We start from the raw sequence: 24,358 nt of genomic DNA on the forward strand, positions 1-24,358 counted from the left end.
ACTCTACAAGGGAACTCCCAATTCTCTGTCTTACGTAATATCACGACAGCAGCAAAGTATTTGCTGCGGATTCACCGATCAATATTTCATTTGGTGTCTCTTGCTTTCTCACAATTTCTTTCAGTCCACTTTCCACAAATAGACATCTGGTTGGTCTGGTTCTGTGTGATTTTGGCGCTACTTTCACTCCCTGTGAACCTCCTGACAGTTTGTCCTCTGGGCTTTCTACAAGCAGACTGGGAATGCCAGTACATCCTCAGGTCATGCAAATGTGTCATAAATGCTACATGTGAGTTCCTTGCCAGAGAGTGGGACGGCTTCAGTATGTATTTATCTGTTACCGTCATTTGTGCCACCTGTCCAGGATCTACCTTATCTCATAACTCATCTTGCTGGATTCTGTTTGATCTGGAAATTGTGCGGTAGAGGCTATGCACACCTCCAGGTGTTCCGATGAAGAAATGCAAGTATAGTAAAAAGAGGAGGACATGGAAGATCGTATTACAGTGGGGCTGGGTGGTAAAAGAGATGTCGAGTGGAACATTACATCATTGCCATTCATAAATGTAGAAATTGTGTGATAGAATAATTCTGACGAATGGGTTTCAGCCAGGGGAATATGACGGTATGGAGATGCATTATAAAACAATTACATTTGAGTGTGTGGCCGTTTTTGTCCAGTTGCCTGAAATATACTTGGATCTGCTGTTCTTCATGATCAACAGTTTCTTACTTGAGCTCAGCTACTTTGCAATCATTGATCAGTTTGCGGGACTCAGTCAGTTAAACAAGAATCCCTGTCCGTCTTTTTGTGATTATTCTTTTCGAGAGGCTTTACACCACCTCCCAGTCAGCTGTCGGATGGATTTTAAAATTCTGTTACTGGTCCATACGTCACTGAATTGAGTTGGGTCTTGAATAAATTGAATATACTAATTTAATATAAACCCAGTAGAGCTCTAGGGCCTGCAGACTTGTGCCGATTAGTGAAGCTCAAAGCATCATGGTGAAATCATTTAGCTGGTATGCTACACGTAAATGGAATAAGTTACAAACAGAAGAGAAGTCAGCCTCAACCAAGTATTAATGTGTTTGAATTAAGGTAACAAAGTATGCTTTTTTCTTTTTTTTTTTTTTTCTACTGCCACACCTTTGATTACGTTTATAAGCATTTTTAAACTCAACTTTACTAGCCATTATTTTATTTCATTCCTTTACTTTGCTTTTAAATATCTGTAAATCTGTTGTTTGTAAATGTGTTCAAATATTCTCAACATACATTGTTTTAGCAATTTTAATGAGAGACTTTTGTTCTCTTTGTTTTATGACTATATCCAGCTGTTTATTTCAAAAGGCTTTTAGGTTATGTGCATTTGGCTGTGTGAAGCACATCGAGTTGCCTTGTACATGAAATTTGCTACATAAATAAAGTCGCCTTTCCTTTTGATTAAGGAGCTTCTACATACTGATGAATTATGAACTATTCCATAAACATTAGGAAACTGATGCTCACAATGTCTAATGAGTTGGTTCAGCAGTATACAAGTTTGAGCGCTGTGGGAGCAAGCTGGAGCACGCACACTCCACAAAAATGTACAAGCCCACACAGATACAAACCCAGAATCTTCTTGCTATGCGTTAACCACTGGACAAGTGTCCTTTGCTCATCATCACCAGTGATCAATACTATATTAACACGCATAAGCATGCACACAAACACGCGTACACTAATTGCTTGTACTCCAAAATGTTGTTTCAAAGCCTGTCAGGTTTTCATTTCTTCTCACTGTAGATATTATGATGGATGCTCAAGAAATGAGATGATATGTGTGTGTGTCGGGCTGGGATATGAAGTGTATATAGCATTGAAATATGGGAAAACTATCACGCATGAGACAAACGTGAAAAAAATGAGCCTGCTCTGATGAGACTGCTTGCCACTGACAGCAACAGACGTTAAAGTTAAATTTTTACCTGGGCTGGAAGTGCATGAGCTAAAGGAAACAATCTGCAATTAGCAATAACAAGAAAAGCTGCATTAGACATGTCTCTGTGAAAAGTAGTAGAATAAAAGTAGGATGTTGTTTTCTAATTCTTCTCCCCCTTGAGGTGACAAGTGTTGCTGGTGTGTTTTTGAAGGAGGTGAATGAGGACGTAATGCACTCGAAGGTGCAACAAACAGAAGGAGGCTTTGACATTAAATTAAGAGTATTAGTATGCGCATGCTCCGTGAACGTTTTTGTGACCAAGCTCATTCTGTGGCCAATGAACGTTTTTTGAGGGGCAGTTCCTTTTCATCCAAGAGTGGTTTTCTCTTCTTAGAATTCAAAATAAAACCCCGGTAAACACAGTGTAAACAAGGCTTAATTAGGCGGGGGCAAAATATTTGGCAACCCCGGCCACAAACAGTTCCACAGTGCATGTGTCATCAATATATATCATTCTCCCACTTACAAGATGAGTGATGCCTGTAATTTTCATCATATGTACACAGACCCATAGTGAACGCTACTGATTCGTATTCCTGAGCATTATCCTCAAGGGCATCCACGTGTCATAAAAATTATGCTCAGCTATGTTTGCCAGGAAACGTTTGTCGTTCATGTGCAAACAAGGCAATTGATCCCAACAAAGAAGGTTTGCATAGGAGGCAGGTGTGGTGTGTGGGTGTTTCAATGGAACAGTGAACTTTCCTCTAAGAGACCGCTGTTCGATTCTTCTTTCTAGCTGGGAGTCTAGACTGCTTTTGATCATAGGCGCTTTTGATTTTATGTTTTAATTATGTGTAGATAGATATATTATGGGACTTATTAATAAAATAATATATGTAAGTAGGGATCGATATGTTTATAGTCTTTTCAAACTTGTGTAAGCAGGTAAACTACAACCTACTGCACTGACCATTTCTAATTTGTTCTAATTGTTTGTTTTGTTCTCTGTTCTTTCTATTTGATTTTAATATTGCATTTTCATTTCTCAACATAATTTCAGGATGACGCTGTGTTGCTGTTGGTGTCATTAGCAAGGGATTGAAGATCCCAAAAATCTATTCAAACCATACACTAACTATAGCCATGAAAATGAGCGAGCGTGCGAGAGAGAGCAAGAAAAAGAAAGAGAGAGAGAGAGAGAGAGAGAGAGAGAGAGAGAGAGAGAGAGAGAGAGAGAGAGAGAGAGAGAGAGAGAGAGAGAGAGAGAGAGAGAGAGAGAGAGAGAGAGAGAGAGAGAGAGAGAGAGAGAGAGAGAGAGAGAGAGAGAGAGAGAGAGAGAGAGAGAGAGAGAGAGAGAGAGAGAAGCAGAGGGGAAGAGGAGGGCTGTACAAAGGAAAAGCCTGGATTAAGTCATGAGTGGCAAGCGACATAGGTTGGATTTTTAACGAGTGAGATCACATCCTTTTCCCTAAACAGAGGAGGAACTCATCTTGGGGTGGACACGCCACTATCTGTCTGAGTTTTTTACAAACGGGACATGCAGCCACTCAGGCAGGAGGCTTCACACATGTTGGCAAGAGTGCGTACGTGTGAGTGTGTTTAGGTGCACCAGGGCGGGAAGTTCATTACATTCATGAGTAATACGTGTGTTGATTGTTAACTTGTTTCTTCGTGTACTGTAGCAAGAGATGTTGATGTCTGTTTTCATACAGTATTCTCTTCCCAAAGAATTTTCAAGGATGGTAGTTTTCGGGTCATTTGTAGGTTGTGGGTGACTTTTGTTCATCAAACACACAACAAAGGTGGATGACATCATCAACTAGTTTCTGTTTCTACCTGACAAAACAAGTTCAGTGGAAGCAACTGGAAGAAAAAAAAAATCCCATTTTGGCAGTTGTAGGAGCTAGGTGATATTCGGTCCTGTATTTAAATCTGTCTTGGCATGAGACAGTTGGAAAGTGGACAGTAGGTCTGGCAAAGCATCTCCAAAAAGGACACTCATTATACTAAATGTAGGCTCTTTATTTCTGAATCAAGAGTCTACTTGATTACAGTTTGCAGCATGACACATACCATTGAAAATGTAAGCATCATTTGAACACTTAAACAGCTGGTGAAATTTGATATATTTATTTTGCATTCCTAATGTAGTGCTGTATATACTGACCTTGAAATAATTTTAAACAAGACAGTATTAATGATGCCATTATGACAAGTAGCGATGGACAATTTCAGACCATTTGATACCTTTTTTTTTAAATACCAGGATCATTAGTGAAAATTGTGTCATTAATTGAGCACGCTTGGGTGTGATTGTGGCTGGGAACCAGTTCAGGGTGCACCCCTCCTACTGCCTAAAAATTGCTGGGGTAGATTAAATCCTGCTAAGACGTTTCCAATTGTTTGTGTGTTATTTTGGAAGGGGCAAAATATTGGCTTCCCATAAAACTAGCATGCTCTATTTCTTACTTCCACCCTGTAGACCAGACACTATGTGCGAACCACAAAAAGAAGTAATAAATGTCAGCATCTGGTGGGTTGAATAATGATGGTGCCCAGATGGAGATAATCTCCCTTTATAAACCTGCCGTTATAAGAAAGAAGTTGGTACAACAGCAGAACTACTAGAAAGAAGAGGTGAAGGAGGTGAGAGAATCCAAAAGAATATTTCCACCTTGGATTGGGAATTATCTTCCCTTCCACTGACATTTCCCTCATGTAGATTTGCCTCCACCTCTTTCTCTCCATCCCCTCCCCTCCATCACGCCTCTGCCTTTCACTTTGGGGGGCCCTTAGCTTCTCTCTCGGCTGACCAGGGAGCTTTCAAGGTACCCTGATGGATGCTAATGTCGGACTCTTTCAGATCGTTTTACTGGCGGAGCCTTTGATCTGCCAGCAGGCCTCTCTCTCCACGGGCTCCCTGTCCTGAGAAAATGTAAATCCCCACCTTACAGACACCTGTGAAAAAAAAAATTGCAGAATGGAGGCACAGAGCAAGTTGCTCTAAAGAAGAAGAGAAGACACTGTATTGTGACATTTGGAAAAAGGAAGAACATTAGATTGCAGCGGCGTGTCAAAGAATGAACGTAGAATGGAGCGCCGAGGAAGGACTGGCGAAAATGAGACACCACAGTTAACAAAGAAGCAAAAGAAGAATGGCTACCAAAAGACGGCCAGACAGAAGGGACAAGGGCGAATGGTAATCCAGGACGGATAAAGAATTGCTGCGAGGGCAAAACAAAAACAAAAGTTGGAGCAAACCAAGGACAAAAGTTCATCTGAAGCCCCAGTGTGAAAGACAGGAAGAGAAATAGCTGTCGAGACAAAGCAAGACGGAAATGGTGGAGCAAAATTTGCGACGGCCTGGATTTAGAAGGCACAATTTTACTCAGTGTAAAGAAAAAAAAAAGAACTCATTGAGGCAGATGAGGCCCTGCTGTGGAGCTCATGGCGGGGGATGCTGCTGTTGGGGTGTGAAAAATGTAGGAAGGAAGACGTGATCAAGAGAAACAAGTACAGTGAAGGCGCCAGAAGAAGGCCTGCCTGGCTGGTAGCGCTCTGAATAGCGGAGCGGGGCTGCTGTTGGACAGCTGGCTGCAGCTGATCAGAGGACAGCCTGTGGAAGAGCGCTTGTCTTCCTGCAGCCAGCTGTTCCGTCCGGAGGCCCCCAGTGACAGCACAAGGCTCGGAATTGATGAGCAGAGGAACTCGATGGAGTGCGGTGATGTTAACCTTTGTCAAGTGCTGCACTGTATTGCAGCTGGCACCCACTGTATCCTTTTCTTAGAAAAAGACAGATAGAGGAGGGGGCTATGAAGTCGGATCTATGCTTATGTGAGCTTCTGTGTGCGCTCTGTCCTTTCTTACAATCTTCCCTCTCCTCCATCATGACATCATCATTCCATTTTCTGTACAGCCAATTTTGTTGAGGGAGCTGAAGCCTATCCCAAAAGGCCGACGACACCCTGGACTGGTCGCCAGTGAATCCAAGGGCACATAGAGACACAGACAACCCAGACATGAATACGACTGTGGAACATGGAGGACTCAAAGTTGTATTTATTTTGGCTGTCAGTTTATACAGTGTTTTTTTTTTTGTCATTTTGCACTACACGTGCATGAACTTTCCTTTAGAATATTCACAGTGCGGTGCAAAAGCCCACATTAAGTTTCTTGCTTTTATGACCTTTATCAAACCTTTTGTTTTAACACAAATAAATGGTCGGAAAGATCTGGTTGACAGGATTACACAATAAATACGAGACATATTTCCACAAAACGATGTCTCGGACAGGCACAGGCAGCTCAATGGACTACTTGACTCACCCTGGTTTGAACTTCGGCTACTTTGTGCGGAAAAAAATGCAAATGACTGAATTGTTTACGGTGTTTATTCATATGTGCCCTGGTCCATGGCATATAATGCTTTTCTATTCTCAGTGTTCAAAGCCAGGTCCAAAACGGCATGCTTGGATGATAATTTGTGTACAAGCACTAGGAAGTCCTGAGATCAACACAATCAAAGGTTTTTACCAACTAGAGTTTATCAACTTACCCCAAACAGTGTGTCTGTAATTCCAACCAGCTAGAGCTTTAACACTGACTGTTTTAGAAGAATTCTTGCGGCCCTAACCCTGTCATGATTTCTGTAGTTAGTCTTCATTGCTTCATCAATGATAGAGAAGGAGGGCGAGGGGTAAATTAAGGGAATAAAATGAAAGCTAACTTCCCAAGGTCAATGTGCACCTCTGCTACCACAGCGGTCCGTCTCTGGCCTCTTCACTGATCACCACTCATGCGTCCTTTCACGACCGCATAGTTCTTGGTGCTGTCAAGTACACCCCACCTCCCGCTGTTCGGCATCCCTCTCCCTCTACCTTCCTGTTGTCCTGTCAAAACAGAAATGATGTCATACTCCTTGGAGCTCTGGATGGGAAGAAAAGCCAGTCCAAAGTCCACAGTAGCTGCATCCTCCTGTCTGCACGTCTGCTCGTTGTCAGTCTGTCTGTCTGGTCGAAGCGCATCCGGCCATCCTGACTCCCCTGCGACTCGACAAGGCCTCTGTGTCAAGAGGAAGGAAGGAAGGAAGGAAGGAAGAAAGGCCCTGCGGTCACACAGGAGGGAGGATTTGGAGAAAGGGAGGGAGGAAGCGTGTGAGGGTGTCTTTGCTGGACTTGATCCACTCCATTGGAGTCACACACTATAGAAGGGCTGCTTGTACAGGGACAAGGCCAAAGTAAAATGTTTGTGTGTTTAAGTGTGTGTAGCTCCAGCAGATCATGAGATGATTTCTGTTGTACTTCATTGATGTCCTGATGGTTGAATATTTGCGTGACCTACCTGCCAAGCTACTTTGAGATACACTTGATGGAGTGGCTGGGTTTGCATGCATGTATGTGTGCTTCTGTGAGTTTACCTCAGTGGAAATCCAGCTGAGTCATCATGTGCAGTGAACACTGGTTCACGCATACTTGCATGCACACACTCAAACAGCTTTCATTAACTTATGTGTTTGCAGAAAAAAAAAAAAAGAATCTTTAGATTGTCTTTTGCTTTTACTTTGTCACATATGGATCTGCCACAGAAGCCCCAAGGCAAAACCCACTCGGACAAACTTCAATGTCATTGCCTGAGTTTGAACAGTTGTGGTAGCTAAAAGTACCTTTGAATCCCCAATTTGCTCATGCTGAGTGTCAATATCGAGAAAAGCTGCTGGCTGCGGTGAGAGAAGGAGGTAAAAGCTTTCATCACAACAGCTTACAGGTATCATATTCAAACATTTTCGTGGTAATGAATAATGATAGCAACATCTGTGTTTTCTTTTCCATAAATAGCCGATTAAAACGACAGCGCATACAGGCATGCGCAGCGTCAGAACGCAACGGCGGCATTGTTAAGACTGAAAGTGACCTGTGTGACTGGTTTGTGCCGGAGTGAGGGGAAGAGCTGGGCGTCAACTAGTAATCGAGGAAAGAGAAAGCAAAAACAGAGTCAGTGTTTAGAAACGTTGACCCTGATTTGTCTGCCAATAGCAGTTAACGGTTAAATCATATATCAACACATCACTTCCTATTGGGTTATTATTGTTGTGTTAGATTTCCAAGTCCCCATTTTTTTTTTTCTGTGTATACAGCTGATAAGACTCAGAGGGGCTTGAAAAGACACACCCTTGCCTGCTCTTGTTCCGGGACTAAAAATAAGAGGTGAAGTAATGCGAAAAACACTGCTCTATTTACATTCTGCTATGTTACAGCCTCAACTTCACAGCCTGCTTGTACTGTTGAATCTGGGTTAAATGACCGAGGGGAATTTTCCCTGCCTGTTGTCTAGCAGCGGGATAGGAAGACTTGTTGAAAGGTGGAGATGGAGACAAGAGGAAAATACATAACAGAGGTCACTGAGAAGGGAAAAGCCCATTTCATACAAAACATAAATACATTTCTGTGGAAACAGTGAAGAGCAAAATGTGGATACATAATTCCTTCCTAGAAGCCAACAAGAGGTGTGGTGGTGGTGGGCTGGACTGGGCTGAGGGTTAGAGATAACACCCATTGCTATGAGGATGATGCAGATAAGATTCAAAACTTTGGGGCTGAATTTATGAATGATTGTAATCAGAGGCGCGCGTGGATGAAGTCCTTGCCTGGCTTCACGTATCCTCTCTGATAATCATGCCGTGGTTGTTATCTTCAAGCAGAGGTCACACGGGAAGCATGATGCCAAATGCCCAGAGAAGAACTCTCTCAGCCTTCATTTCCACCTGACTTGGTTTTATGATGGAGATTCGGGACAGAGCAAGCACATGGATTTTTATGCTTTGAGCTAAACACGTCTCATCACGGCATCTATAAACACTGGTATGAGTTTTTCACAGAAGTACAGCAGAGTTCAAAGCAAAGCAAAGTGACTGGTTGTGCTTAAAATAAATTGCTGGAAGGTATTTTCACACTATTTTCACATTATGCGAAGACATAGTCACAAGTTTTAGGACTTAATACACAAGCAGTTACTTTAAAAAGGAATTTATAAATTGCTTCTTCCTAAAGGTAATTGTGTTACCAAGTCAATTTATACCTTGTATTGTTATAAAATGAGCAAAGTCATTATATTTTCCTGTTATTTTCTATTTAGATATCTATGCAAAAATATGTTTTATAATAGCTGAATGAAGAACAAAACAATATATTCCTTCCTTCCTTCCTACCTCTTGAACATTTGGTATTTATTTGGTATTTAACATTTGGCGAATCGAGACCACTCTAAAAAGTGAGTCTCGGTCTGGTTCTTTAATTCGCACCAGGATTCATTTGCATGTATTCACACCTGCATAAAAGGTCTGGGCCAGCGTTAGAATCAAACCCTGGTCCTTTTAAAGTGGACCAAACAGTCAGGTCTGAATACACCCTCAATTCGTTTTAGTTTGCATCTACGTGGAGCTGACGAGGTGATTTGTGTGAACTATAGAGCTCCATTTGGAATAGCTTTAAATATGAAATTGACTTGGGTATGGGTCTGGAAGTTTCGTATATAGTGATCATTCCGAGTGGCGTGCATGGTGCAACTAATGGGCTGAAGGAGTATGTGTATTTGAATTCTATTTTTCAATAATAGCCTACAACAAAAGCAATCTAATCAGAGGACTGTACTCATGACTGAATGTCTATTTGGAGCTGTTCTTTTGAATGAAATGCGAGTGAGCCGGCCATTGTTTAAGCATTGCCTAGCAACACTTTGCGCCGCACAAGCATGGGACCTTTTATGGGTTTCATGACCATCATTTATCAAATTAAAACAAATTATTCAAAATCTAATCCACCATCACCATTATTACAATGACAGCAGTTGTTGTGAGTGCTTTCAGGCAAATTCCAAGTCACTATGCAGCATGACTCAGCAGCCGTTCGGTCACGCGGCAAATTACAGATAAAGTTCATTGGATGAAAAATGTAATCTGATATTTCAACTTCAAGAGGCGCTAGTCCTTGCTACAGCTTTCTGTGCGCAAAAGAGGAAAGATGCATAATCTGGGCGAATATTCACACAAATAAATTTGAAAGAAGACACCCTCATTTAAATGTCATGCCATATTGTACAGGAAGGTGCATAAGTGACACAATTAAATTGACTGTGGAATCTGCACAACCATAAGGTGTGCGGCTTCATATCTTTTCTGGCTCAACCCCTTGCGAGAATTCACCCCTTACTCCCAGTCGTTGTTCATTAATGGAGCTTTTAGTCCAGTTTTTGTCCAGTAAGAAAAATGCAAGGTTGAAAATATTTCGTTTAGGTTTTTATTTTTTAAAATAACATTTACACTACTTTCAGGCCCGCAAAAGTGTTCAATGTTCCATTTCTGTGACTTACATAACATCATATTAGAAGACAATAACGCACGTGACACTAGGCACTGCCAATACTGTTATAACTCGGGATAACGGCGATTAGAACCGACAATGACGACACTGGAGGCGAACACCAGTACTCACGAGCTTGTATCGCAGTTCAACCCTACCTCTCACACCATCATCCCACATTACCCAGCGAGCACCACAGCACGTTGCTAAGAAACGTCAGCAATCAATGCACAACAACTACGAGCAGAGCACGTATTTTGCCCCAGCGAACAATCTCCTTACCACCCAAACCTCACCAAAAAAATAACAAGTCAAATGAGGTTGTTTGCATCTTATCACCAGGAAATAGCATTAGTCAAATTGTACTCTTGGGCTAAGGCTTGAAAGAGATGGCATGGCAGTGGTCATCATTAGCCCCGTCCCCTGACATGAGGCCTGCCTCTGATCCAGAGCCAGGGCAGGGCAGGAAGGCCGAAGGTAGGCATGAGAGGGTGGGCAGCCCTGGGTGGGCTCCTCCACTTGGGCCCTGCTAATGGGCCAGCAACCATCAGGCTGGTATGTCGGAATGTGCGCCGCCACAGCTCTTGTAGACGTCGGGGGATTTTGAAAAAGCAGGACCAGATGATTGAGAAAAAAAAAAAAAAGAAAAAAAAAAGAGGCCTAGCTCTGGTACACTGCATTAACATGGCTACTGCCTCAATCAGAGACCATCCACTTCTCATCTTCTCATCTCTGAGTGAAGTGAAGCCAAGCGAGCACAAACTGCAAAGGGCTTGTTCTGCTTGGTCTGGTCTAATCTCAGCACTTTTCTTGTCCATGTTTCTTCCTCCTCGGTGGGAGCAAAATAATGCATTAGTATCCCCCTTTGCTGTGCATCTCTACCATTGAAAACAGTCTTTTCCCAGCAGTTTAGCACATGCCAGCTATTTTTCCCATGCTCTCTCATCATTGGACCTATTTAGAGCATAAATGCCATTAAACCAGCTGACGTTGCAAAAATAACTTATGGACAAGTTAAGGAATAAAAATAATATGTATTCAACAAGGGGATAAAAATCATTTCTCAATATAGCATTGCTATTGTTTTCCTTTCACTCTTGTCTTTTCAAATCCTTCTCCCACCACAACTCCAGCATGCCATGAGGTTTCCCTTTCGAAACAATGAGACAATCCAAAAGTTGAGTGCCTTTATATAAAACTCCCATGGAGACCAATGTGATGAGGTGATTGGCTTTTCTGGTCTCAACCTGCCAGTTAAAATAGCGGCTTTGTCAATGTGAGAAGGCTATCAGAATTTTATGAAATAGCAGTCAGAAGGGGCAACTATCAGTCTTGGTGTCAAGTATCCTTTGTACTGTAAAAATGGTGTCTGTGTACAGTGACAAAACAGGAAACCAAGGAAATGTAAACCTGAAAAACAAAGCCCTTAAATAACAATAGTTTTGAGATTAAGGACTGTCACCACAAACAGTTCCCTGGCTGACTAAATGTAGCCAAGGTCTACTGTGAATACCAGCGAGACTGTTGCTCTATCCCCCAAGGGAAAAATATAGAGGAAGTCATCGATCCTTCCCACCACCACGACTGGGAAGGACACACTTTATGTTTGCTCCTTCTGATGACAAGGTTTACTATTGTATCCCCACAACGCACCACAAGAATTTTTTCCCGTTTCCACTTGATGTCGCGCCTGACCTCCAGTAGTAGTAACAAATATCTTTGTACACCATCTTTGTACTCCTGCAGATTTCTGTGAATAACTGAACTTGAACCATTCTCTACACTACAGGCTTGTCCAGACATCATTTGTTGAAGATGCTTTAACAAAGTTTTATGTTTTGTTAAATGCCACAAAGGTTTGTTGGACAGAGAATTGTCACTTGTGTGCTATAATGCAATGTCTGGTTGAAGAAAACAGCAACAACAAAAGCAACAAAAATTCAGTTTGCAGTAGGTAGTGATGGAAGGAGGAATCCAATCTGTTTCTTGTTCACAGATGTCAGTACATATCAGTGACACTACTGTCCCCTTAAAAAAAATTGCGACTTATAGTCCGGAAAATACGGTAGATTTCAATTAAATGCCTAGCCCTACAAGGGAGGTCGAAGGATGACGGAATAACTTTTATGGCTGTGTTGCAAAATGCCAAGAACTGCTTGGTAGTTGAGACAGGATGAGGATGGGAGGAAGAAAGGCAGCATCTGTTAGTGTGTGTGCGTATGTGTGTGCATGCATATATGTGTGTGTGTGTGTGTCTGTGTGGATCAGGAGCGGTTAGAACAGCAGTCAAGCAGATGTTTCCTCTGTTTGGTACTGGTACATGACCATGAAGGAAAAACAGGGGCGCTCATCAACTAATGAAGAGAGTAATCACAAAAAGTTGAAACTTCTACAGTAGAACCCCGGAACTTGACGCTAATTTGTTCCAGAAGGAGCGTCAAGAAGCGAATTTGTCGTGTTCCAAAGAAATTTTTCAAAATTTGTTTAAAACAGTATGTAAACCTACAAAAAAAAAATAATAATACAGTACAGCAACAGCTTGGAGCACAACCTTACGCAGTATGTATGTGGCGCTTGACACGCGTTGGAAATTTAATAGACAAATAATGGTGGGTGAAATAATTAAACATGACAAAACAAGACTATTTAAACACAAAACATACTTACCATGGAAGAAGAGGCAAGGCCCCATATCAATAATAATAATAATAATAATAATAATAATAATAATAATGTGAACAAAAGGATGGCTATTGTTTACAAATAGTGCTACAAATAGTGATCTTGTGGTCACGCGGGTGCAGCTTTTGGGAAGCGCGCCACGCACGACCGCAGTCAGGCAGATGGTTTAAAACCGGCTAAACAACAACGTCAAACAAAATAAAATTCTAAAGATTTGTTCAAGATCAGAGGCGAAGATTTCCAGACATTTTGCGTCGAAAGCCGAATATGTCGAGTACCGAAGCGATTGAGTTCCGGGACTCTACTGTAATAGTAATCGTGATGAAAACATAAATGTTGAATGAGTGTTAAATTGAATCTCATCTCGTTTTTTAAAGGGAAGACAATTTGCAATTTTAGTATTGGCACATAAAGTTGCTTTCGAAGGACACATAAAATGATGTAGCGGACCATCGGGACCCCGGCCCTTGACTTTGACAACTTTGTCCGAGAGGGTGCGAAAATGCATGACTGCATGCTTTGCTGAATGTGCTAAACCACATATGAGTAATTTATTGCTTAAAATGTTTTCATGAAATATTGTTGCTGCTGCATCATCATAAAGAACAAGTATTGCCAGCTATGAGTTCAACTCCACAGCAAACATTTTATGCAAGTTCGCTTCTGCTGCTGATGAACACCAAAAGTGCTGAGTCATCCTGAGAGGACGAGTGTTTCATGACCATTGCAGTTTTTCTACAAATACTACATAAATGCAATCTGGAATTTCCCTGTGTGGGACAAGTAAAGGAATATCTCATTTTACCTTAAGCTCTTTCATGAAAAAGGTCTATTGCTGTTTACGGGAATTCAACATTTGGGGTTTCCGTGGCGCACACTGACACAGCGGTGCTACCCTATCATTGTGAGACTGAAAATGAGAGGATTTACTCAAAATTATTCGTACTTGTCAAGGTTTTATGATTTGCAATAAGCATCGTATACATGAAAGAGTTTGGATTGGACAAAGGCCAAGAACCACCACAAACAAAACAATAGCAAGAACATACTCGTGTGTGTGTGTGTGTAGCCGCCCACATGCGCAGTTGAATCAAAAAGAAAAAATGCAATTCAACTTACCTGAGATCTCCAAAGGCAAATCCTGATTGTTACCTTGTGGACAGGATCCAATTCCTGAAGGATACAACACACAGCAGAACTACATTGAGCATAAATGACATGAAGGGATCACATTTAAACTGACTGGAATCAGCTAACAAGATGAACTATGTCACTTTCTAACCTGCATCCTTCAATTACATCGATGAAAAATGTTAGATGAACAATTTGTTTTGAAACTGCTCTTGGAAAAATAACTGAAGAAATAAGACCTCTTTACATGACATGAAATCTCATAGTGCTGGCTTCCCGTGACAATAGGACACATGCGTAGATGGATTATTCCATAAAATACATGCACACAAACACACACACACACACACACACACACACACACACACACACACACACACACACACACACACACACACACACACACACACACACACACACACACACACACACACACGCGCACACATACACACGCACACACACACAAACACACACACACATTTATAGTGTATTAAATGGCGATAGCTTTCTGAAGTGTTCCTGCGGCCGGTGCAATATCCCTCTGACAATGATGCCTGTTTTTAATGCAATGTTGCGCGTGGGGGATCAAAGCTCATAGACATTCAATGTTGGTTTTTGGCATTGTCATAGATTTTTCCAAATTGTCTGACTGATGATATTATGGACCACAAAGGATGAAATCCCTAAATTCCTTGCAATTGGATGTTGAGAAACGTTCTTAGACAGTCAGACTATTTGAGCACATAACGTCGCCCCAGAGAATTGCTCAACTTTACTTGTCTTTTGTTGCCTTGCTCTAGCTTTTCTTTCCAAACGTGTTGCAGGCATCGAATACAAAAGAGAATATTTTTCAAAAAAACGATGACGAAAAACAATACCACTCATTAATTTGCTTTTTCTTATTTGTATTAGTATTTGACAATAGGTTTGAGTTTCAAATCTATGTATTCTGTGTTTATTAGCATTTTATATAACATTTATATTTAATTGGAATTGTTTTTTTATTTTTTTATTTTATTTTTTTAGATCTTTTGAACACACATGTCAACAACCATCTTTTCAAAAGATGGTTTTGTACAAAGACAAGCAATAGGTGTGCTTGTGGGCAATGCTTTTCTACAATGTGACATCACCAGCCATTTACTGGATTGGCATGCATAGAACAGTCCTCCCGTGTTTTCACTCGGTTATTAGTAGTTTCTTAACCTCACTTTAATCAAAATCAATTACATTAGGCAAACGTGTGAATACAGTGGGCCTGCAAAAACAGAATCAGATCCCAACATCTTCAGAAGCCAGGAAATGGGATCAGATGAATGAAGTGCAGACGTTGAGGATTTAAGCTCCTGCATTGTCTGAACGCACTTTAAACAGCTTCCATTATCCAGCCTTGTCTTTGAAACCTGAACTTTTGGCAAGAGCCTCTTGACATACAAAAACAACTGCTACACCTGATCATTTCATTCATGACTAGGGCTAAAACAAATTTGATAGGATTTCACATTTTGTTGTTGAATTTGTTTGACTTGATGAAAGCATGTGACAACCCGGTTGATCTCGTCTATCTTGCCTTTGCTTTCCTTCTTCCCCCTTACGGGTTTGAGAAAAAGTGTCCTAACAATGTACAAGCAGCTTTAATGTTCATGTCATGTCTTGGAAAGGCTGCAGCTGCAGGAAAAGGCCACACAGAGAGCTACATAATGCTTCAGAGGAATGGCAATCTCCTATTTCCAACAATGCTAGACTCATCACATCAGTTTTGAATGAAAAGAAAAAGCAGCTGCTTTTTGCTTTACCAGGCTTTCGGAAATTCATGTGTGATGTTACTGAGCGTGAAGTGTCATTCAGGTGGATGACAACAAAGAGAAGACGGGTATAGGTGGAATCCTTGTCCTACTCTAATTTCTTAATCTTTTCATTCGGCTCCCCACTTTGATTTGAGAACCAGACTCAACAGGTTGCCCTATGAGTAAAAATGCTTTGGGCGCTGAGAATTTGTTCAGGGAGGGTTTGTCCATCTTTTAAACCTGAGTTTGACCTAAAATATGCTTAGCAGACTTCAGCATTGTCTCTTTTGTAAAGAAAGTTCATCTGTTAGGAATCTCTTCGCCCTTTGCTTGCATTGCCATGTTGCTTCAGGTGACAGAGAATACAAAGAAAGACAAATGAATGAAAAAGCACAAACAGGCTGTTGACAGCAATTCAAATTATGTAAAGAAAAAGGAAAAATAAGGTTTTGTGGACAGAAAAGAAAGACATTAATGAGACAAAGCTTTTGTGTAACGTGATCAAAGTATGGACTACTGTCCTCTTAAGCCAGGTTAGTACCGCTAGGAAAAAAGGAGGCAAGGCTGAAAAAAGAGATTGCAATAAATTGGAGAGACTCAAAGTACCTCAAGTATCAAGCGATGTGATATCACAAGTTTGACTTAACCTCCGGGCTTTAAACATCAATACTCACAAAAGCAAAATAAAAATATAAACCTTCTACCAACATTCTTAAGGCAGTCACAAGTCCTGTTGTGGAAAAAAAAAGAATGTGAATGAATGTGAATAATTAACATAAATGACCTGGTGAACTGTATGTATAGCGGGAAAAAAAAATTGCATCTGTGCGGGGAGCTGAGGGACGTAATTGTGACCAAAGTAATCCGTCACGTGTGTTGTGACCCCACACAGTGTCATGTGGTCTCTGTGGGTCCATCTGACAAGCAGGTGAAACCTGTGCTGACAGCTCAGCCTGCTAACCTTCGCGATCCATCTAGCATTACACCCCGCCTGGACTAGCGCACCGCTGAAGAAGGAAGTGACACGTTCACGGAGGTTGAGGGTCGACTCAAAAGATGCATTTCAAATGCACGAGGTAAAGGAGGATGCTGAAGGTTGAAAGAAGGATGGTGCTGGCTACCAGAGAAGCGGCCCATTTTTACTCGTCAAAGGATTATAAAGAAGTAGTACAATTGGCTCTTATCTACATGAGAACAATTTTGTCGTAGCGTGGGACAATCCTTCTGAGTCACTGTAGAAATCAAAACATAGAACAAATCTTTTTTATTTAAAAACAATATATTCTTAAAAGCACCCCCTTGACTGGGGGCCAACTATCGGCCAATCAACTTAGTATTCCCTGGTCAGTAGATGTCTGTAACACTGAAAAACCAGAAGCCTAGTCTTAGGGCCACATTCTTGACCTCCCCTCACGCAACTGCTAACACAGCACGTGGCTTTGTGCAGGCTTCGCCGATGGCTCCTTTTAGGAGTTCTTAATGGGTCACACGCACAATACACTTTGTGTTACCAAGCAGTAAACCTCCAGGGAGGGGATCACTGGCGTCACCAGGGTTCCGGTGAAGGAGAGGGAGACGAGGGAGACAAGAGCCATGAATCGGACTAAAATACTGGGCTGAAGTTCAGACACAGCATCACATTTACCGCACACATTCACCTCCACCTCGCCGACCTGCAGTCCGACCATTCGAAGTCACTCGGAACAAGAGACTCTCCAAGAATAACAAAAGGGGCCATGCTTTAAATGAAAGTGTCGCGCAATACTGAAAGTTTAACGTTGGAGTGAAAGACGCCCTCTACTGTTAACATGAAAAAATGAGGCTGGATGGGTGACTTGAGAAATACGCAACTTTGCCTTTTTGCTCTTTGCTTTCAATTGTGAACCAAGACTGAACTGAACAACGTAGCGTGACAAAAACGGAGCGGAATCCAATCATACCAAAGGGTTTCTTTCGGGGTCATATCCAGACATCATAAAACCAACCCATGAGGATGGCTTGTTGATTTCAGTTGAACAGACAACCGTTTATTTTTTTACGTTGCAATTTATTTAGTTTCGATCCTGTGATGAGAGGTCAAGCTAATTAGGTTGAGTATGATGTGACATTGTTTCTGTGTTTTTAATCAATCATTCTTGAATACCTTGCACACGATGCACACAAACACATTTGTTTGCATCCGGACGCATTTACCCGTGCAACCATCCATGCGCCTCGGTACACATACACGCAAGTAACTCGCGCACACATGTAAGCCCAACAATGGTGAACAGCTGCATGGGTCTGTCTGGATCGAGACCAGCCACCTCTGGGCCACAAAGGGCTGCTTGTACCCTCGGCTTGCTAGGAACATAAAACACAAGAGATAAGACCAGACACTGTTTGCCAGAACCAGCGGACCTCCCAAACAGGAACTGCAAGTGCAAGTGTTTGACACACATACTCAAAAGCATGTGAAGCAGTGCATATTTCAATGAGCTTGTTTTGAGAATAACATCAAGTGACATTCATTATGGTTCAGTTTGTTCATTCTTTTGCGCTCGCCTCTGTTGACCTCCTTGTCCCGCATTTTACAAGCTCATCTGATCACTTAAAAGTGTGAACCTAAGGCAACCAGACAATGAGGATATTTAGAATGAGGCTCCCCATTCACAAGTTGATCACCGAGGGAGATTAATTACCAGCGCAACAAAGGTAAGTTTGTTTCCAGGCGACAAGTCTTAATGCCAAGTTATTGTAGAGATTGCTGCTATTCAGTTGCCTCAAGATCGCAAATGTGAGAGATGTGCAAGTTTTAAAGAGGAGACTTGCGACAAACTCGCCAATATATCAACATTCCACTAAGAAAGCAGACTTGTGCACTTTATATTTCACCACGGGGCCTTAAGATCTTGTACGTCAGTGAGGAGATCTTTGGATCCGTGCATACTTTTATGAAGATCTTATCAGTTATCAGTATCATGTGGAAAGAAATGACCCGAAAAATCCGGGACACAAATACTGGAAAAAAAACAAACAAAAACAGACAAGCAAGCAAACAAGCAAGCAAGCAAGCAAGCAAGCAAGCAAACAAACAAACAAACAAACAAACAAACAAACAAACAAACAAACAAACAATCAGTTTAGTTACATGCAAAAAAAATCCTCAACATTTCTTTAACAGCAAACTTGCTTTTGTGTACAATTGTAGGTGGTGGCTCATGGATTTAAAAATCTCCGTTATACAGGTTCACAGTAATTAAAATCTGAAATGCTGAACTAACAGTGTAAAAATGTATAAAGGTTAATCAGTAAAATCAAAACCACTTTACCCTTACAAATAGCTATGGGTTAATTTTTTTAAATATTGTGACGATGATTTTCAAAGCGCTATGAACATGACTGTTGAGGGGGCATAAAAAATGCATCTCCATATGGAAACCCTTGTGATGGCTCATAAAGGCCAAGTACTAAGTATGGAGCCAAGGTAAGTCTGGAATTAGGCTTTTCAAATTGATAAAATTGGACAGATGTTATGCTCAAAATAGCACTTATGCATAAATTAAGTAAAATGCCTATGGAATATTCTCATAATAGATTATAAAATGTTGAAATCAGAACACAATCTTTACCATCACCACTGGTTCTTGGTTAAGGTAATAAGCAAAGCCACTGCAATGGCCACTTTTCATTTTTGGTGACTCATCATTCATTACCTCTGAAGCATTATTTTGAAATAAATTTATTATAAGGCAGCACAAATTGGGTCAAGCTCTAAAAACAAAAGGGTTGACCTTAAATACAATACCCGGCGTGATAAAATGCTTTCTACTCTTCCATTTGTTGAAATTTCTGCTTAGTCATGATTTGTCCAGTCACCACTTGCAAGCCCACACAGACACAAGCCCACACACACCATGACACTGTGGAGTCTGTGTGGCTTGGATCAAGGTCCACTCGCAAAGGGGAGGAGGGTAAGCCCCCATAAACGTGACTGATGTCTTTGTCCTTATCGTTTCCCTTCTTCCCCTTTTTCTATGCCTGTCTATCCATCACCAGCCCCGTTTCCCTGTCTTTGGCACCTCCTTCTCTGTCCATCTGTCGCTTTCACTATTTTCCTCTCAAACTCTGACACTTGATACCGGTAAAAGTATTGGAACACCTGGCCATTACACCTACAGAGACTGAAAATACAATATTTGTTATAAAAGCTTCCTCTGTCTTTGGAATATTTTTGTTTTGTTTTTGGTATCATTCTGGATTGTGTCCACGTCAATTTTGTCCGATCCGCCAGAAAAACATGACCAGAAAAACAATGCATGTCCTCAAGGGTGAGCTGAAGCATGTCCGAGCTGACTTTGGACGAGAGGCAAGCATACCCGCACTGGTGAAATAGTCAATTACTGAGCATGTCTTTATGAGAAAAAACCCCAAATAGGAGTTCTTTCCAATTCTTGCTTGAGGCAAAACCTCCGTCCGGGTTTGCTGTTATCATATTTTCAATCAGGGACACGTCTGGACTGCTGACGGGCCAGTTTCGATGTTGTTGTAACATATACAGAATGTGGAACGGGGTGTTGGCATTAAATTGTAAATGAGGAACTATCTGGAAAAAAAAGAAAAACAATGCTTTGGCAATTTGAAAATTGAATATTTTGTCTTTACAGTGTCTTCAATTGAATAGAATTTGCCAATCATTGTATAATTCTTGCCCTATATTTTACATGTTGCCATATCATTGGAGTGGGGTTTGAACTTATACATGAAAAAGTACTTCCAAAATGTTTGGAATATCCATCTTGGAATTTCAGTATGAACCCAAAACCCTTTACAGGTGGACGAAGACTTTCTCTCAACATTTGAATGTACATGTCAATGTTTTGGGATTTTTTGCACAGATTGCTTTTCTCTAACTAGGAGTTGAACAACAAAAGTTCCCAACAGGTGTTTGACCCATGAATCACCCTCAAAATTTGCTGGTTCACGTACAAGTGGTATTCAAGCAGTCCACTCTATAATACTGCAAACATTTTGACATTTTAACTTCATGAGGCACCCAACAATTGATCTATGCTACCTCGCCATTGCGAACAGGATGTTCTCAAGAGGGAAATACCCACTGAGCTTAGCGGGTCACAGAGTATAAGAAACACATTACACAGAGCTGCAGAAACACTGGAAACACAGAAAAGCATAAAATTGGAAGTCAGGGTGGGCGGCTTGGTGGTGTTGACACACCTGTTGAGAATTTTGACCCTTCAGCTCTTTGTTAGAAAACAAGTTGTGCAAAAAGTCAGTTTGACCTGAGCAATTAGAAGTTCAGAGTTACTCAAACTAAGATAAACTGTAAAGGTTAACATGTATTTAAGGTTCAATTGGGATCCTCCGCTGAAAGCTGATATTTTGGTGTGTACTACACTACAAATCAATGGAATCCAAATGTTTTGGATTTTCAATGCTCACAGATCTCTTGGTCTCTTGAGAATTTCTGTGCAATTTGCGGAATTCACACAAATCTTAAACTCAAAAGATAAATGCACCCTCTTGCATTCAATTCACAACTTTGACTTTGCTCCATTTCATGACATCCACTCTTTCTCTGCAATGAATCCTGCCACATTCCCATTGTTTCACATAAAGTTGTAAAAAGTTGAACTGCAGTCACATGTGACAAAGCCATGGATCGAGGAATGTGGAGAGCACCCGGGCGACTGTTGGTGTATCATCCAAAATTTTATTTCGATGATTACCACTTCAGTGGTCAGCTGTCTAGCGAGGCCAGCTGTAGGTCATTCATAACCTCTGCTGGCAGCACTCACACACACATAACTAGTAATGACAGCTAAGCACTTCAGATATACATAAAGTGCCTAATGCCCCAAAAAGAGTGGAGTCAAATGTGCATGCCAGCTCAGACACACACTATTCTGGATGACAGTTGTACAGTTGTTGTACAGTTGAGAATGAGGCTTAGGGGATTTTGCTGAGCTACAGTATGTATACAGAAGGTGGAAGTTTAAACATCTGTGTACGCAAATAATAGCGAGAGTATCACCTGGGACTCGGATGATGTTTGGAGCAGTTTCAAGTGTTTCATTGACTGACCAAATTATTGTAAAGAACATAAATGGAAGGAAATAATGAATCTTGCCCATGGTTGCGCAGACAAAAGCACTATTGAGCGAGAAACACAATACTGTTTCTAATAGTAAAACATCATTTGATGTTTGTTGAGCAAATAATTAAGTTTGGCACATTAAAGGTTGGTTGTGTAAATTATTTTGTGCAAAGAGTGTATTCTTAATGGATTAGACACAGGACATGACTCAAAAGACACATAGGGGCCTAAAAATGTCTTCATGTTTGCTGGTTTGAGTGTTAGACAAGAATGCCACTTTGATGAATAAAGCAGATACTGCAGCACAACTTTAAAAAAAAAAACACACATTCATGATTGTGAAAGGAAGCTTGCACAGAAGTAACTGAAAAAGCAGAACCTTAGAAAGTGAGAGCGGAGCAAACTGACATCATTTATTTGATAAAGAATGAGAATAAATAAAACGTTAAATGTAAATGGAAATGCATTAAAAACCATACACACTTTCTCTGAGTAAACCTCTTGCTATCCATCTCTCCATTTCTCCACCTCCATCACTATATACTATATAGATGCACGGTGGAATTCTCGTGAGCACGTCTGCCTCAAAGCCATTGTAAATAGTCCTCGAACTGGACTGTTTAAGCTTTCGTAGAAACTGATCAAATTTTCCAAGTTATTAAGACAAATTTGAGTGGGACCAATGAGATGCACTCTTAGTGTCTCAATAATAATAGCTAAATACTGTTTATGCCAGCTTTCAATTCTTCACCACATTTCATTCTCCTTTAGAGTCTTGGATTTAAGGTACTGTATTTGCTTTTTTTTTTTTAAATAATTTTAGCACTAGAAAAAACAGCTCTGTGTTTGAAGTCCGTGTGAAGAATTCACCTCCGCTACTAAAGGGATCTGACTAAAATTTAACTATTGTCAGGCAAAAAAAGTCGCATGACAACAGGGTGACAGATTCTCACATGACTTGTTGATAATTGCCGTGTTTGGAATGACGGAAAGAATTTGAAAAATTTGTGTCGCTACCTTTCATGCACAATTTCCTGTAAATGAAAGGAGAAAGGCAGAATCATTGATTAACAGAAGCCAATACGTTGGATTAAGTCTCGCTTTGGTGAACCGTGCTCAGACACAATACATTAACTCACTAACCACCTAGAGGTAGGACACTTTACTGAAAGGGATTCACACTTAGACCATGGATTTTTTTTTCTGTGACTAAAAATTCAAAGGGGAGGCAAATGCATATTATAATTCTTCAAAGTACGTATGTATCCGAATGGCAGCAAACAGGATGTTTCATTGAGATGAATCAAGAAGGATGTGAAACAAAAGGTAAACTGAGGTGTGGTAAGCAGCAGGCTGCAACCTCGCAACAACTGACAAGTCTCGTTTTGACTTTGCTGCTTTTCTGCTGCATCTCATTTCACCTTTTTATATGACAAACAGTAACGAACACGCTTAAGAAAACTAATAACACTAACTCAACTCAACAAACGTATCAGCAGTTCACAAGATTTACTGAAAAGCCATCGGTCCAGCCGATGATGTATTTGTCAGTCTGTCTGTCCGTCCATCCATCCATGGATGTATACAGTGTCAGGTTAAGAGCAGCGTCAACCTTGAAATTTTGCACAACTATACAACACAAACTACCATTGGTGGGCTGTAGTAGCTTTACAAGCAGCAACACTAGTGGTTAAAGGAGAGTGGTCATAACGATATTGCTTTAAAATAAAACATTTTTTTTCGTCATGAACCTTTTTCATGATCACTTAGCGATAGTGCAGTTGCGTTCACAGAACCTAGAACCTAGTGTAGCAAAACATGCATAGGAGAGGGATGGAAAGCATAGAGCAAGAGACAATAACAGGAACTGGCAGAGTTGAATACATCACCTAAATTTCCTCATAAAACTTATTCAGTCCCCACACAACAGGTATACGTGTTGGATCGTGAACACCAAAAAGAAATCCCTTTGATCCCAAAGCATCCAACTCAAATTTAAGGACATACATTTAAGTATTTTCCCAAATGATCAAAAGACTCACCAGCTAAGACTATTCCCAACTTAGTCAGCATTCCTACTTTTCCATTCTTTCTGTACTTGCAAAGTAACCCTGTGAATTTAATCGAGAATGATGTTCACATCTGCAACTATGACACGTTATTAGTTTAGTACACACTGTACAGTTAATATTCTTTTGGCATAATTACTATTATTTCTACAGCTCAGCCAAACTACAGTATGTGCTCATACTGCTATTGCACCCTCCAGCAGCTGCATAGTGTTAGTCTCAATAGCGCCCACTAGAAGCAGCTAGGAATTTTTTCCCCCAGCAGAACAGTGCAGGCAGCTGGTCAGGCACAGAGCAGCATGACCAC

At 40.9% G+C, this 24,358-nt stretch overlaps 1 long non-coding RNA gene across 4 annotated transcripts in view; it reads right to left on the reverse strand.

Annotated features, from left to right (window-relative positions):
- The window catches only part of LOC147055836 (uncharacterized), a 93,586-nt gene that overhangs the window by 17,458 nt on the left and 51,770 nt on the right, over positions 1-24,358 (reverse strand). For all 4 annotated transcript variants that reach the window (XR_015066525.1, XR_015066523.1, XR_015066524.1 and 1 more), the window contains exon 3: positions 14,087-14,140. This is a non-coding gene — a long non-coding RNA (uncharacterized LOC147055836). The remainder of the gene's footprint in view (positions 1-14,086; positions 14,141-24,358) is intronic.

The sequence above is a fragment of the Syngnathus leptorhynchus genome, chromosome 6 (genome assembly GCF_054491065.1).
Source record: "Syngnathus leptorhynchus isolate UIUO chromosome 6, UIUO_Slep, whole genome shotgun sequence".
NCBI classification, from domain to species: Eukaryota; Metazoa; Chordata; class Actinopteri; order Syngnathiformes; family Syngnathidae; genus Syngnathus; species Syngnathus leptorhynchus.